Here is a 16,417-nt window from a genome sequence, read left to right as displayed (position 1 = left end):
CCACCAATGACATACCTATGGCCACACAAAACCAACTTTACATAGCTTGATGCATCCAAGGAACCCAAACACCACGCAAGCCTTTGGACCCTCTCAGTCTGAAGGTCAGGTTGGGCTTTTTGTAGGATCAAGTGGTTGAGGCCAGCTCAAAAAGCAGGGAATGATTAGGGCTGGTGGGTTGGGAGAAAAGGGACTCTTGCTGATTGGATCTGTGGGGAATGTTTTCTATGTGACTATGGCTTTGCTAGATCCATGAATCAGTTTTTGCGATTTAGAAGTTAAGATCTTGAAGGCAGTCAGTCAACTGGTTTCTCAGTCTGCCATCTTCCAGTAGCTCTTGAGGTCATGGCTGTATCTTTTTCATATCCCCAAAGCCCGGCACATAACTGATGCTCTTTGTTGGGTGGGTGAATGAACTCACAAACACCGCCTCCTTTCCGGGGTTGTCCCAAGATGGGCGAGCAGACAAGATAGCGGATTCATGGAATACATATTCAAGAAGTACTGACTTTATGCCAGGCACTGGGCCAGGTGCTGGGAACACCATGATGGGCAAACCAGACAGGACCATGTCCTGAGGGAATCAACAAATACATGCAAGACTACAAAAGAGTCTCAGCTTTGAAGGAACAGCACTGGTGCTAAAGAGCAGATGATGGGGCACTTGGCTTGGTCAGGAAGATTTCCTGGTGAAATGATAGTTGCCCTGAGATGTGAATGAAGAGTGGAGTTAAGTAGGTGAAGAGATGGAGGGAGAATGTTCCAGGCAAGGAGTACGGCCAGTGCAAAGGCCAGGAGATGGAAATTCAAGGGCCTGAGGAAGAAGGTCAGTGCTCCTGGAGGATGGAGACTCATAGCACAAGCATTGTGTAGGATGCCCCAGCCCAGGCAGGGCTCTACCAGCCTTTTGATGGATTTCTATTTTTATCCTAAGAAAGATAGGGGTGGCGTTACTCCTTTTATAGCTCGAGGTGGGCTGTGTTTCAGAGCTGTCAAACGATTCTGCAGAAATCCTAGGTGAAGCCATAAACATTGGAGCCTCTCCTGGTGGTCCTGCAGTGTATGGGAAGTAATTGAGCTTGTGTTCGAAGGGATTTGTCTGGCTTCATTGTGGAGAAAGGACCTGAGGAGGGCAAGAATTGGGCGTGGCAGCCTGGTTAGGCTCTGGCATTGGGACCAGATGGTGGTGGTGCAGTGAAGGGCTGCTTCAGAGGTAAATGGGCAAGACGTGGTGAGTTGGATATAAGGATGGAGGAGACAGAGGGGGAGGATGCCTCTGAGTTTCTAGCTTGTGTAACTGGATAATGGGCTCGGTCACTGACACGTTGGTCACAAGAGAAGAGAACCAGGTTTTGAGGGGAGGCTTGTGAGTGTGGTCTCGGACATGTTTGCATTTGAGGTGACTTTGGGGTGGGGATATCAGTGGGAGCCTGGGTACTCAGTCTGGAGTTCAGAGAGAGGCCCAGCCCAGAGGCTGCGTATGGTTCTGTGCGTGTGGTAACAGCACAACCAAAGAATGTCAGCCGAATGACATGCCCTTTTGGAGAAGTTACTGTCGTGCCCCTTTGGTCATAGGTGGGTGCGGGTGTTTTGGGGGACTTCGGCTCTCTTCCAAAATCCCCAGGTGGGGTCCACTGGGACAAGCGTAGCCCTAGAAGTGAATCCAGGAAGAAACAAAGGCAACCACACATGTGGTGACGTCCATTGGTTTGAAGGTGGCAGCCTGGAGTAGAGAAGGAGGTGTGGCCACATCCAAAAGTCTAATCCAACCATATCCTACCCTTTCACAGGGCACCCCACATTCACTCACATCTCATCAGCTGGCACCTCAATTACCTGTGATTACCGAGCACAGACTGAGGCAAATGGGAAAACAAGCGCACACAGCAGAGACTCACATCTTCAGACCCTTGTACCTGAGGTTAGTGCAGTCTCTTCAAATTCAAAATGTTCTGGAAACTCAAAAGTTTTTTGTTTAGTTCGGTGCAAACTCATTTGGCCTCAAAACCTGCCTGAAGGGACATGAAGCTGTTTATAGTGTTTATTTATCCTAGTTGGTGCGAATAGTCACACATTTTGCTGCAGGAATGTGGTGTGTTTGATTACAGGGTGTTGTGCTGTTCCAGAGCCCGCAGCTGGTGGTGGTGGCGTGTGGGGGGTGGTCACCTTATACAGATACTGTGAATAATTCTAAATTCCAAACACATTCCTTCAAATTCTAGAAGGGGGCTAGTGGACCATTTTATCATCAGTCTTTTACTACTCAGGGGAGCATACAAGAAAATTTAAGCATGCTAAAAATGATGGTCTTGAAAGTGTGAAAAGCATGATCCCATGTTGGTAGAAACAATTGGTTTTTGAGCACTCAGAACACTGCTAAACAGTGTTCTAGACACTGAGGATGGTGCAGTGAACAAAACAAGGTCTATGAGTTCACAAAGCTGACAAAATTGTACTTTTAAAATTCTATAAAAGATGCACACACAGATTTGCAGATATGAAGTACTTGAAGGTCAGACAGTAAAATTCTAAAACAGGCATTATGAGTAATTTGTTTTCTTTTTTTCTTCTCCACATTTCCAAATTTTCCTCTAATGCTCAGCACTCGTTTTGGAATTATTATTATTATCTTTTTTTCAGTACGCAGGCTTCTCACTGCTGTGGCCTCTCCCGTTGCAGAGCACAGGCTCCGGACGCTCAGGCTCAGCGGCCATGGCTCACGGGCCCAGCTGCTCCGCGGCATGTGGGATCCTCCCGGACCGGGGCACGAACCTGTGTCCCCTGCATCGGCAGGCGGACTCTCAACCACCGCGCCACCAGGAAAGCCCTATTATTATTATTTTTAAAAGAGAATGGAGATCTTTAATTAACTAGGAATTTCTACGAACCTACAGCAGGACCGGAGCCCTCCTCTGCCTCTGCAGTCGGGTAGTCGCTGTAGATGCGGGGGGAGTTTCCGTGCACTTCTGAGTCCGCACCAGCAGAGGGCGCCGCGCTCACGGGGCTCGGGGCGGGGCCGCGGCCGCGCTTTTCTCCCCAGCAACACCCGCCCGCGCGCCGCTCCGGAGGCGCGGCCTCCCGGCTTTCCCCGCCGGGCCTCCCCACCCGCCCCGCCCCCCGTCCGCAGAGCACCCAGCCGGGGCGGCGGCCGCGCTGCTCGGACCTAGCCAGCGCCTCGCCCCTAGGTCCGGGCCGACCCTGGCGCGGTGGGCGGTACCCGGCTCCTCGCAGACCCGCCCGCGCAGCGCGGGAGGGAGTAGGGGGTGCCGCGCGCGGCCCCGCCCGCCCGGGCCGTCTGCCCCCACTCCGCACCCGGCGCCGCCCTCCCTCTCCCTGCCTCCGCCCTTCCGCGGGGTTGGCCGGGCCGTGGCTGACTCGTACTTTGGAGCCGGATGGGGAGACGTGACTGCCGAGATACGGGCTGCGCCGGGAACAGGCGCGGGGGGAGGGGGCGGAGGCCGAGTTTCTGGGCACCTGGCGGCCGGGGCGGATGGGGAGGGCAGAGGCTGCCCCCTCCCCCCGCTCCGGGTTCCCAGGGGAGCTGGAAGGGAAATGCGCCCCTCCCTGGCGCTCGGGGGCCCCCGCCCTGGGCCTCGGCGTGTGCGCGTGTCGCGCCGGTTCCGTTCCTTCTGCTCCTCTGCTCTGCCGCGCCCCGGGCCGCCCTGCAGCGGGGAGAGTCTGGCCTGGGAGGGCGGCCAGGTTAGCAGTCGTGTCCGCCGTAGGTGGTCAGTCCTCTCTCAGGAACGAGGGAAGGAATTTATGCAGTCAAATCCAACCAATATTGAATCCCAGCCTCGGTCCAGCTTAGTTTCCTAATCTGTGAAATGGGAAAAGGAATACCTAACCTCCCAGTAGGCCCGCAGGTTTCACACCAGGAACCTTGTGACGCCAGGAGATGTGCCGGGGAGAATTCTAAGGGAGGGAAGAATTATCCATTCCTAAATCCAAGAAAGGGCCATCTCGTGGCGTCTCTACTGCATTTCCCAAGGCCTTCGACAATCTCTTGTTCGCCCTCATTTTGCCCAGGAAAGACCTTCCAATACACACTAGTTACCCTTCATAGAGTTTCCTCCTCCGTAATGGGGATTCAAAGGGAGAGGAGTGCACAAGCACTTCAGTGACACACTTTCTCTTTGGGTTAAATGCGTCCGCCCTAGGATTAAGTTTGGCTTTTCTAGGGCTCTGATTGCAAACAAGGCTTGAGATGAAAAACTCAAAATCCCAAGATCTTAGAGTCAAAAAGCGGGGTTGGGGGAGGTCTTGCCCCACTATGCTTAACTGCTGGTCTTTCACATTTCAGTCACTGCTCTGCCACCTGCTGGTTGTGCCTGCTTTACCAAGGTACTGAATGTCGCTGTCTCAGTTTTCTCAGCTGTCAAATGGGAACACAACACTGCTTGGTGGTGACAGGCTCAGGTATCCAGGATGGATCTCTGACTTTCACAAACTCTCATGAGTCCTTTAGGCAGCATTGCCATTTGTCAGGAAATTCTTCCTAGTTGTAGATCCTCCCCAGGTTCAAGGCCATATTTCTGCTTCTCAGTCCTGGGAGAGGACCGTTGGTTCCCCCCTTGTTAATGTCATCTCCCTTGCAGCAGACAGGCCACTGCCAAGCTCCTCAGCCTGACCTTCCTTTACCCCTGGCTTCAGATATGGTTTTGGGGTCCTCCCCAAATCCTGTAGATTGAGGAGGTGCGGGTGGACAAATGCTGAGAGAGCTGAGAGGCCCAGACATGGACATTTTCCCTAAATTTGTGACTTACTAGCAAAACAGGAAGAAAAGAATGCTTACTGAAAATTACCTCCACGCTGGGGTGATTTATCTCAGGGCCCTCACAAGAACCTTTGAGGCAGGAAGCATCACCTCCTTTTTGCCCGTAAGAAAGCAGAGGACCTGTTGCCCAGGTCCCCAATCTGTCCTTAGCTGGGTCCTCCTCCACCTCTGAGGACAGAATGTTACAGGTGGTGCCACCTCCACCTAGGGCCTCTTCCAGGTATGCCTTGTCGACAGGAAATGGCTGCAGTTCCTACTGATGCCTGGTTCTCCTGCCAGTGAGGTTCATGGTCGTTATCACTGGCTTGAAAGGCCAGTTGGCTCTTGGGAAACAAACAGAAGCCTCACCCTCCCTTCCTGTTGGAAACTTTGGCCTCAGCTGCAGAGTGGATGCCTGGGAAACACGTTTCAACTCCAGACTTGAGGAGCCCAACTGCTCCTGGAGATCTGCCAAGGCCGCTCTCGGGGGAGGTGGGGGGTTGTTGGAGTTGGGAAGTCTGAAGGCCAGGGGGCCCCCGCTCTGGGAGTGTGGGCCTCATCTGGACACTCTTGACAGTGACCATCTGCATCAGTGGTTCTCATTCCTGGCTGCCCAGTGAAAGAATGCTGATGCCTGGGCTCCACCCCAGACCAGTGAAATCACCTTTCTGGGAGGGAGCCCATGTGTCAACATTTGTGATTTCTAAAGCACCCCCAGGTAATTCCAGAGTGCTGTCGCGGTTGAGAAACACTGAGGGAGATCAATACAAACAGTGGTCAAAGGACAGAATGGGAAAGCATTCGATATCTGAACAAAGGAGGGTCTGCGTTAGAGACCAACTAATAAAAGCTGTCCGAGGCAGGAAGGCTCCTTCGGCGGTGGCTGAGCAGGACTGTGGAACACTTGGAAAGAGTCCACCCGTCTGGGAACTGGCATGACTCGGTGCCCAGGGACAGAGGGAGGAACCCAGCGTGACTCCAGGTCCCTCTGGGCCACTGTGCCTGCTTCTGAGATCCACGTTCGTGCTGCCGGGAGAGGCCCCTGATGCTCCTGTGCGCCTCAGTTCTTCCAGTCCAACTGGATTGCTTGCCGTTCCCAGAACTCCCCCTGATCTTTCCCCTTCTAGGTTTTGGTTCCCGGCATTTGATTCCATCTGGAATGTCCTTTCCCCATCTGTTGAAATCCTTCCTCTTCAAGGTCCCTGCCCTAATGCCAGCTCCACCAGGAAGCCTCCACCTTCTGGAAGCGCCTTCTGGAAGCGCCTGTACCCCGTTCCCAGACTGTCACTGCCCTGGTGTGCGCAGGGTTGTCTCCCTGGCCAGGCTGTAGATGCAGGAAGGGCGGGGACGATCACACTCCTCTGTGCCTCTTCCTCCCCAGCCTGTCTCTGGGGGTGGGGTGGAGGCGTCTTGCGTGGAGGAGCCCCACGCTTTTCCTGAATGCTACAGAATTTGTCCCTGTTCCAGGACAGGGTGGACAGCCACAAAGATAAATCCTCTCTGCTCATGCCCCTTCCTGATAGTTCTCTGGCCCGTCCGCTCCATTTCCGGAGTGTCAGGGGGGCTTGTGGTTAGCAGGCAGCGACAGGAAAGAGCTGAGGCCAGGCCTTGACCCAGCACGTGGTGTCCGCAGCACCAGAGCAGCTTCCCTTGGGGAGGGACGGGTAGAAAGACTGAGGCAGGGGATGAGAGCGTCGAGTCCCTGGATGCTGGCGCAGTCTCTTCCCACAGACAGACCCAAAGTCTTAAAGGGAGGGGTAGGACCCCGTGACCTCGGGCGCCGCCGAGGCCAGTGCTGGAGCCACGGAACCGCCTCCTCCCGACAGCGGGGCGTCCGCCAGCCCGCGCCGCAGGTGACCCCGGTCGCTGCCAGTCGTCCCCGCTCCCCGCCGAGCACCCCCAGCGCCCCCGCCGCAGCCGCCTTCTTGGGGTTTTCCGGCTCGGAGCGCCTCAAACGACCTCGGCAGCCGCCGGCCCGGGCCGCTCCCCCGCCCCGCCCCCCGCCTCCCTGGCCGCGGAGCAGGGCTTTCTGATGAGTCAGCGGGAGCCGGGGAGCCTCCAGCCTCCCCGGGCATCTGCTCCGGTGACGCACCGTGACTCACGGGCGCCTGGGCAGCCGCAGCCGCCGAGCGCGCAGCGCGGAGCCGGGACGCCGAGCGCAGACCCCCGCCGCGGCCGAGCGGCCCCCGGGAGGGCCCGGCTCCGCGCCCCGCGACCGGCGTCTGGCTCCTCCCGCGCGCCCAGCGCTTCCAGCCTCCCGCCTCCCGCGCCTCCCGCGCCTCCCGCTCCCGCCCGCCTCCGGCACCCTCCTCCCCCGGCCCCTCGGCTCCCCTGGCCCCAATCCAAGCTGACATCAGACGCTGGCCGCCCGGCCACCCTCTGAGTCAACAGTTTCCGAAGCGGAGCCCGCTGCCAGGGGCAGGGAGAGAGCGCTACCTCCGGGGGAGGCGGTACGGGGCTGGCCGGGGCTGGCAGCCGCGGGAGGGTGGAGGTGGGTGGGGACCAGCGGAGCTTTTTACAAGAAGTCACGGGGGGTAGGGGAACCGAGAGGGTGAAAAACGCCCTGCGGAGCTGCCTGGGCGGGGAGGGAATCTGCGCCCGGAGCCACGTGCTGGAGCCGGCGCTGGGTGGGTGGCTTGGGGAGGCGTGGGGGAGCGAGAGGCCCTTGCTGGGAAAGGCCCCAGGCCACGTTTCTGGGGGAGGAGAAGAACCGCGGGTGGACACGCTCGGCCTCAGGCCACCAGGGAATGTTCGTGTCTGGAGAACGCGGCCCAGATCCCTTTGATGGGAGCAGCTCTGGCCAAGCCTGGAGGGCTGGCCCTGCCTGCTTAGGGTTGGACCTGAAGAAATGCACTGGCCTAACCCAACGGCCTCCGCTGACCTCGGTGGGATGGGGTTAGGGCTGGAGGCACCTCCACCTCCCACCCCTCAAAGAGGATGTCTGTCCAAGGGTCAAAGAATTGGAGAGGCTGAGTAAGTTGACGGTGGGTGGCTGCCCAGTGAAGGCGGGGGGGAGTAGTAGGAAGAAGGAAGGAGGCGTAAAAAGAAGGAAGAAGAATTTTAAGAACATGTCAAGGACATAACTGCAGTCCTTGGAAAGGTGAGTTCCCTACTACCTGAGGAATCAGGCCAGAATCCTCAGAGGAAAGAAAATGGATTCGCTGCAGGAAGGAATGTGGAGCCTGGGCTTCTTCCTCTGAGTAAGAGGCTGGAGCCTCTGGGTGCTCTGGTCTGCCACTGTCTGTGTTGAGCACCCACTTTGAGAGGCTGCCTCCTGTGGCTCTAGGATGCTCAAGAAGGGCAAAAGACCCTTTAAAAAGTACCCACCTGCAGTGGCCTAAGCGGCACCTAGAAGCTTCCTTAACCCTGACAGTTTTCTCTGCCCTTGTCAGAAGGGAGAGGAGCCAGGAAGACAGAAAGGCAGCAAAGCTCCACAGGCACCTGGGTTTCCTCCTCTCCCACTCCATCCCACCTCACCCCACCCTCCCTTGACCCCCAGGATGAGCAAGACACAACTGCCGTTAGTGGGCCTCCAGCTGCAATTTATTCTCAGTCTCTTTCCGGGATTTGACTTGCCGTTCTTTCCAAAGCCACGGCTCGACAAGTGATGCCAGCCCATGGAGGGGGTGTTGTGTCTCATCTTGCAGGCAGAAGTAGCACAACAGCTGGGTGAACCAAACCCATCCGGATCTGTCCAGAGCTGTTTGTCAGTATGGCCTCACAGGACCACGTGAGCTGCCTCTTGCCCCATGTGACCCCCATTCAAACCCAGGCAGAGCAAGAGCTCCCGGCCCCCTTCTCCTTGGGCAGCCTTCTCCCAAGTGTGTGGATGGGTGGCTCATTCCTGCCAGGTCAAAATAGCATTGAGCCAGACTTCTGGGAAGCTCTGTATTCCAGGCCTCTGTAGAAGAGTTAAAAATAACAGCTCTTGGGAAGCCAGGGGGTCTAGTTTGCTGAGGTGGGACAAGATGCAGAGCCCTGTGACATCAAAGGGCAGAAATACTGGCTGGGGATCTGTATGGAAAGTGTTAGTAGCAGGAGGTCCCGGGCCCTGTGTGGTTGCCCTTCGGGGAAGTTGGTGGGCTGGACCAGTGGGGGTTATCCTAGGAGGCTAAGGCCAGGTGCAGAATGGGGGCTGTGGCCGGATACTTAAGCCACAAACACTGCAACCCCCAACTTCCACTTTTTTTTCATGCTGAGAACTCTCTTGGTAGAGGCTGCTTCCTCCAGTGTTTTAAATTCTGATTTCTCATGTATCTGTCAGAGAGACAGTTATCACGATCTGGGTGAAGCTCTTTTCTGCCATTCCACAATCTGTGGACTTGTAGCCCTCCGCACCTGCACGTAACCCTTACCATGCTTTGCCTGGCCTGAGAGGTTTTACTGTCTTCAACTTCCCTCTCTACCCGGAGGCCTACTGGGAGGCCCAGAGTTTCATCTTTGCAACTCCCTCTTGGTGGAACTCATGGGGAAGTGAAGTAGCGTCACCTCTGCCCTCCTCTGCCCCACGCTTGGCCTGATAGCCTCCTTTGTGTCTGAGGGCACTTCCTGTTTGCTGTGTCTGCTGCTTCCACAAGAGCTTCATCCTGGGTTTTGACCCAAGCTGCTCTTTGCCTGACAGTTCCGCCCAGCCTTTGGGACCCTGGCTTGTTATCCTGATTGACACCTGGCAGCTGTTCAGCAGGGAGAGCTTATGCATCTTCCCTTAGCAGTTGGAACTAGGGCAAAGGGTCGATGGAGCCTAAGTGTACTTCACTAAAGCCAGCCAGCCCGTTGCGTGTGCCTGCACATCCAGGAATGCAGGTGGACCTAACTGAAGCTAACATGTCCTGTGTAAATCCACAGTCATACAAAAAATAAGGGCTGCAACCCTTCACAAAACTTTTTTCAAAGCACACCATTAAATATGAGATTCCTGGTATGTAGTTAGAGGGCTCATTTTCCTTGCAGCTTCTGAGGAATAGATATATTGAAAGTGAGATACAAAATTAGGAGATGAATTAGCAGAGATTAGACTATTTTCAGGGGTCGTGTGACAAAGTCCTGTATTACTGCAGATGCCAGAAAAGTTGGAGATGAAACTGAGCCGAATGAGGAATATCTTGCCTCAAAAGATTGGGCGTAACTCCTCAAAACATCTGGCATCCCTTGGTAGCGTTTATCACTCCACTGAAAAGTTGACCTTCTTCAGCCATCCTTGACCACGTAATGGAGCAGAGAGTGGGGCACTGTGTGTCAGAAAATCTGGTTCCGTCTCTGGCTCTGCCGTGTCTCAGCTCTGCTACCTTGGGCCACCTGCTGATCTGTCTGTGCCTTGGTTTCTTCTCCTGTAAAATAGAGATCCTTATACCTACCTCTTAGGGCTCTTGTGGGGACCAGAGGAGGTAATTGACACTTGGTGGGTGCTCAGTAAAGGGTAGCTTAAAATGTTTTAGACTTTCTAACTGTTGGGATAACAACTTCCTTAAGTGTATAATCTTCTCCATTGGGATTCTTTAGGTTTAGGGTCAAGAAGAATTGGAATTCTTCTGTCCAAGGTCAAGAAGGTCAAACAGAGAGCATTGAGCTCTTTTTCAGAAGCCACTGGAGCAAAGACCAACATCTCTAGGAGAGGTAAGGAATTCAAGAGCAGCACAATCTGCTAACCAATCGTGGGTTTCAGGCCTGAGAGAAACCTGATAGTGAATCATTCTGAGGCCTAATCAGTGACAGAGATGACCTTTGCCCAGACACTGGCATGTCTGAGCGGCTGAATGAGCCTTTAGTGCAGGAGGTGTTGAAAGAGCCTAATAAATACTTATTCATTGAGTCAAATCCAAGAGTTTGAAGACAAATGCAAAGTTTATATTTTGTGTGCCCCTTGACCGTGTGAGATGTTACCCTGAGGGAAAACACTAAATCAGACCCTGCTCTAGCGTGTGATGGGTCCCAGAGCCACATATCGGGGCCCTGGACTCTTGCTCCTGTGAATGGGAGCAGGTAATGTTCCCTGGAAGGACAGATTAATGGGCTGCATTGGACATCCTTTGGAGAGGGAGTAAGAACTGTCCTTTGCACCTCACCTCAGCTCTTTTTGGCCCATCTGACACCAATCCAGGGAACATATGGTATATTAGTCTCCTAGGACTGCATAACCAAGCACCACAAACTGGGTATCTCGAAACAACAGAAATGTATTTGCTCAGAGTCCTGGAGGCTGGAGGTTTGAAATCAAGGTATCAGCAGGGCCCTGCTCCCTCTGAGACTCTGGGTGGACTCCTTCCTTGGCTCTTCTTCCTAGCTTCAGATAGCTGGCAGTCCTTGGCATTCCTTGGCCTACAGCTACATCACTCCAGTCTCTGCCTCTGTTAGCCTGTGGTGTTCCGTGTGCGTCTTCATATGGCAATCTCCTCTTTATTAGAACCCCAGTCATACTGGGTAAGGGCCCACCCTAATAGCCTCTTCTTAACTTGTTACACCTGCAAAGACCCTGTTTCCAAATAAGGTCACATCCACAGGTACTGGGGGATTAGGATTTTACAATATCTTTTTTAGGGAAAACAATTCAACCCATAACATATGGTAAGAGCGATACCTTTGATAAACAGGCTGCCGCACAGGCTGAGAAGGTCGTCAGCATGGGCATTCTGCCCTGTGCCAGCAAGGGGGCAAATTGGGACAGTAAGTTGGCAGTCCATCTATCAGGAGCCTCAGAAACATTCATATCCTTTAATCCAGTGATTCACAACTAGGAATCCAGCTGTAGGAAGTCATCAAAAATGTTGATAAAGGGCTTCCCTGGTGGCGCAGTGGTTGAGAGTCCGCCTGCCGATGCAGGGGACACGGATTCGTGCCCCGGTCTGGGAAGATCCCACATGCCGCGGAGCGGCTGGGCCCGTGAGCCATGGCCGCTGAGCCTGCGCGTCTGGAGCCTGTGCTCTGCAACGGGAGAGGCCACAACAGTGATGGGCCTGCGTACCACAAAAAAAAAAAAAAAAAAAAAAATGTTTATAAAACCTTATGCACAGAGGTATTCATCTCAATGTTGTTTATAATAATTATTAGAAACAACTTCAATGTCCAGCAGTTAGGGATGGTTATTAAAATAAGCCACATCTACATGAGGGGGGTGTTATATGGCCTTTAGAAATGATATTTCCAGAAAAAAATTTGTAACATGGGAAAAAATGGAATAAAATGATATATTCTATATGTTGTCAACTTTATAAAAAATATACAAGGAAGAAAAACATCAACATAATGTTAGAAGTCTCCCCCCTTCTTGTGAGAGATTATGAGTGATTTTTTAAAATTATTATTATGGTATTATATATATTCTCTGCATTAGCTTTATAACCAAGGAAAAAAAACCCTAATGTTATTTTTAAAATAGACATATAACTAGTTTCCTGGAATATACATTCCAGGGAAGTTCTGGCTGGGAGGAGAGTAGCAGCTGCTGGGTGTCCAGCTGATTTCTGTGTTTATAAGCCATAGCCGTAACCCTCTAGAGTTTCTCAACATGTAGTTGGATGGCTCCTTGCCTCAGAATTACCCATGATGCTTATTTAAAAATGCAGAATTCTAGGCCCAACCCTAGGCCTACTAAATCAGGATCTCTGGGCGCAGGGCCCAGGAATTTGCATTCTTATAGGCTCTGCACACTTGAGTTTGAATTCCCCTTGCCTTAGAGGCTGTGGATAACCCACTCATCAGTAATCCAGCATGGTTTCTCACATCAGTCATTTTTGCTTTGAAGAGAAATTATTCTTTTTATAAAGTTCATTCTTGGTTGTGCCTAAGACAGGAAGCTGCAAAACATATTCAAAAGAATAGAAAATTCATAATTGTATTTTATTTTGGAACTCAGTAACAGCAAGTTGTGTTTCCTAATTTACATTAGGCTAATAATTAAAACGAGTTAACATTCCCAGACTCTACCCTAGGTTGGAATTGAGTAGCTGCAGGAGGACATCAGCCCACAGGGAAAGCTTTACCCTACTAACAAGTGGGTATTCCACATGCCGTTAGTTGAGAATCGTAATTATAGACATGATTACTTTTAACTCACAACCTGAGGTGTCCTTTATTGATTGGTTTAGGGGAGCGCTATCAGAGGACAGTAGAAAGTTCTCCACTTTGAGGTGTGTGCTGGCTCAGGACAGGTGCTGGCTGAGAAAGCCCTACCAGCCCTCTGGGGCTGTGACTTGTCCAGACCCAGGGGAGCTGTAACTGCTGGGCTGGGGGAGGGACAGCAGCTGTGCAATTTCAGCCATCTCGTCAGTAGGTGAAACTCAACACCGCAAAGAGGCAATAATTCAGGGTATTAGTCCACACTTGTTGCTTCCGGGAGTTGGTCACAGCCTCCTAGGAGAAAAGATGAGCCATCCTGAGAATGAAGACAGCTCCAGGTGGGAGCTGTAAGAAAAAAGGGCATCTTGCCTCCTGGCAGGGACCATATCCCCCCTCTGTGCCCTCTCGCCCTCTCGTAGAACAGATGGCTTCAGGCTGCAGGACCCCGCACCTGATCTGCGCTTTTTGGGGCGGGAAGAGGGCCACAGGAGGTGGGTGAAGTGCGTGGCCCTTTTAATAACACCTTCCATTTGTGCTGTGTCATAATCCCCAGCGCTCTGGCAGTACTGGATCGCCCCGCGGTGGGAAATGAGACCTGGATGGGCAGGGCTGTCGTCAGCTCACCAACTCAGGGAGGCCCCGAGCAGTGGGGCTGAGAGCTGGGCTCTGGGGAGCACAGAGCAGGAGGTCAGGCCAGTTGTGCCTTCTTCCCTGCGGCATGGGGAGGGAGGGAGCAGAGGAAGGCAGCCAAAAGGGTTAGGACTCATCAAGGAGGAAAAACTGTAAAAGGAAGCCCTGTAACTTTCATACAACATGTAATTAACTCTCTGCAGAAGATGCCATGGATTCATAATGGGAGCCGACAGCGGGGGAGGAAGGCTCTGACAAGCATGAGATTTCTTGGGGGTTTTTTTAAATTTAATTTTTAAAGGAACACGAACAGTTGCAATTATAATCGTGGACCTTCCGTGATAGCGTCTCCCCAGCAGCAAGCCAGCTCATGCTGTCCCCCACCCTACCCAGGCAGGATGAGCAGGAAGGGCTTTTCTGCCTGGAGCTCTCTCCGGGCTCCTGGTGCCCCAGGGTGGGTCTGTCAGCAGCCCCTGCTCTGTCAGCCTGCCGGGCGTGTGAGTCCATCCCAGAGCCCTTTCTTCTCCGTGACAGCTGTCCTTGGAGTCACCCTGGTCTCCAGCCAGAGGCTCCCAAGGTCGCCCTTCTGGCAAAGCCCAGGCCTCCTCCCTAGTGCCCTGCCCTCAGTAGCGCGGCCGCACCCCATGAGGAAGGGAAGTGCAGCTGGAGAGGAAAGGCAGGGAGCCCCGGGGTAGGGTGGCTGCAGGTGGGCAGTGCCTGGACATCCGCCAGAACAAACGGGGCCAACGTTCTCCCAGGCACAAAGGGCACTCTGTGCGGGACACACCCAGCCCCGTGTACAATCTGGGAGGCTCACGTTTCCTAACACAAAGGAGGCCCATTCCCAGACAGTCCTGGGTGTGGCCCGTAGGCTGAACCCTGCTGGGCAGGGCCCCGTGACCCATCTGGATGGGTGACTTCAGTCCTCATTATGCTCTGGTCTGCACATGAGGATGGAGAGAGGCCGCTTAACTCCACAGGACATTGGGCAACTGCCTTTTCTTCCTCTGGGAAAGAGGCTGTGAACTATGAAGAGGACATTCATTTTTTTTTCCTTAAAATTTATTTATTTATTTTATTTATTTATTTTTGGCTGCGTTGGGTCTTCGTTGCCGTGCGCGGGCTTTCTCTAGTTGGGGCGAGTGGGGGCTACTCTTCGTTGCAGTGCACGGGCTTCTCATTGCGGTGGCTTCTCTTGTTGCGGAGCACGGGCTCTAGGTGCGTAGGCGTCAGTAGTTGCGGCACGCGGGCTCTAGAGCGCAGGCTCAGTAGTTGTGGCGCACAGGCTTAGTGGCTCCGCGGCATGTGGGACCTTCCTGGACCAGGGCTCGAACCCGTGTCCTCTGCATTGGCAAGCAGATTCTTAACCATTGCACCACCAGGGAAGTCCCGAGGACATTCATTTATTGAACATATATTTCTTGGGCACCATCTAGGTGCCAGCAAATAAAACAAACTTTCCTGCTCTTAAGAGCTTACGTTTGACACAGAAGCATAGGCGCTTCTCCTCTGCATTCGTTTCCTAGGGCTGCTGTAACAAAGTACCAGAGATTGGGTGGCTTAAGCAACAGAAATGTATTTTCTCACAGTTCTAGAGATTAGAAATCCAGGATCGAGGTCTGGGCAGGGTTGGTTCCCTCTGAGAGGCTGTGAGGCCTGTAAGGGCAAGTCTGTTCCAGGCCTTTCCCCTCACTTCTGGTGGGTGCTGGCAATCTTTGGTGTTCCTTGGTGTACAGCTGCAGCACCCCAACTTCTGCCTGCATCTTCACATGGTGTTCTCCCTGTGTGTCTCTTTATCCAAATTTCCCCTTTTTATAAAGACACCAATGGTGCTAAATTAGAGCCCACCCTAATGGCCTCATTAACTTGATCATCTTTGGAAAGACTTTATCTTCAACAAAGGTCACATTCTGAGCTACTAAGGGTTAGGACTCCGACATGTCTTCTTTTTTTGAGGGTGGACATAATTCAAGCCATAACAGCCTCTATGGAGAAGTGCAGGAAAGTATGGAGGACAGTCATTGGCCTTTGAGGTGCCTGCAGGCTCCTGCTTCCTCAAAGTCTCTCATGAATACATCTGATTGGTGGAACCTGGGTCATGAATCTGTGCCCCACTGCAAGGCAGGCTGGGAAATCGAGTTTCTGGCTTCTTACCTTGGGGAGGATGGACATCTAATGTAGGATCTTACCCAAACACGGGAAGCACATTCAAAGGATTCATGCAAAGGTGGCCACAAAGCACAAGAGAAATCTACTATGCAGGTGCTTTCAGATTTTCTCCAAGGGGACCCAAAAGCATAGAATGAGAACAACAGCATCGATGTCTCGTCTGCCCTTTAATGCCTGGTATTGTGTGCTGCCCACTGCAGGGACCAAATGTGGGTGACCACAGAGGACATCTGGCCAGTCTACATAATAGTGAACAATTAACATTTAGTAAGCATTTACTATGTGCTAGGAAATTTTCTAAGCTCCTTACATGCATTGCCTCATTTAATCCTCACAACAGCCTTATGAAATAGCGATGATGATTAGCCCCTTTCACAGATGAGAGAACTGAGGTACAGAGAAGTTAAGTAACTTAGCCTACTAGGTGAGAGGGCCAGTATTAGTGCCCAGCCATTTCAGTCTGAGACTGAAAGCTTAGCCACTGTGCTCTCTAAGAGCACAGTGATGGAAGAAGATGATGAGAGATGGAAGATAGGCTTTAGGGCAGGTGGGTGAGTGCTATTAAGCCATTGCCCAGATGTCAACCTGGGAGCTCACTGGAGCCACCCCTGGATGGCATATACATTGTCTCACACTGTCTGAGCCAAGGTGGGTGTGATGTTGGCCTGAGGCACCCTGACAAAGTCCTCAGGAATCCTGGGAGAGAGGCGTGGGGAGAGGCAGGAGGGAGGGGGAGGGGGAGCCTGCAGCTGGGGTGCTGCAGGACCGGCCCAGGAGGCCCTGCCTGACGTGGCTGAGGATGGCCTACGTCCA

At 53.0% G+C, this 16,417-nt stretch overlaps 1 long non-coding RNA gene across 1 annotated transcript in view; it reads left to right on the top strand.

The window, feature by feature from the left end:
• Positions 1 to 7,326: 7,326 nt before the first annotated feature.
• The window catches only part of LOC109548269 (uncharacterized), a 108,155-nt gene continuing 99,064 nt past the window's right edge, over positions 7,327 to 16,417 (top strand). Inside the window, exons 1-2 of the long non-coding RNA XR_012327298.1 lie at positions 7,327 to 7,853; positions 10,253 to 10,366. This is a non-coding gene — a long non-coding RNA (uncharacterized lncRNA). The remainder of the gene's footprint in view (positions 7,854 to 10,252; positions 10,367 to 16,417) is intronic.

This window comes from Tursiops truncatus, chromosome 17 (assembly GCF_011762595.2).
Source record: "Tursiops truncatus isolate mTurTru1 chromosome 17, mTurTru1.mat.Y, whole genome shotgun sequence".
In the NCBI taxonomy this organism is placed as follows: domain Eukaryota; kingdom Metazoa; phylum Chordata; class Mammalia; order Artiodactyla; family Delphinidae; genus Tursiops; species Tursiops truncatus.
Note: the sequence above shows the minus strand (reverse complement) of the source record. Positions and strands in the feature narration are given on the sequence as shown.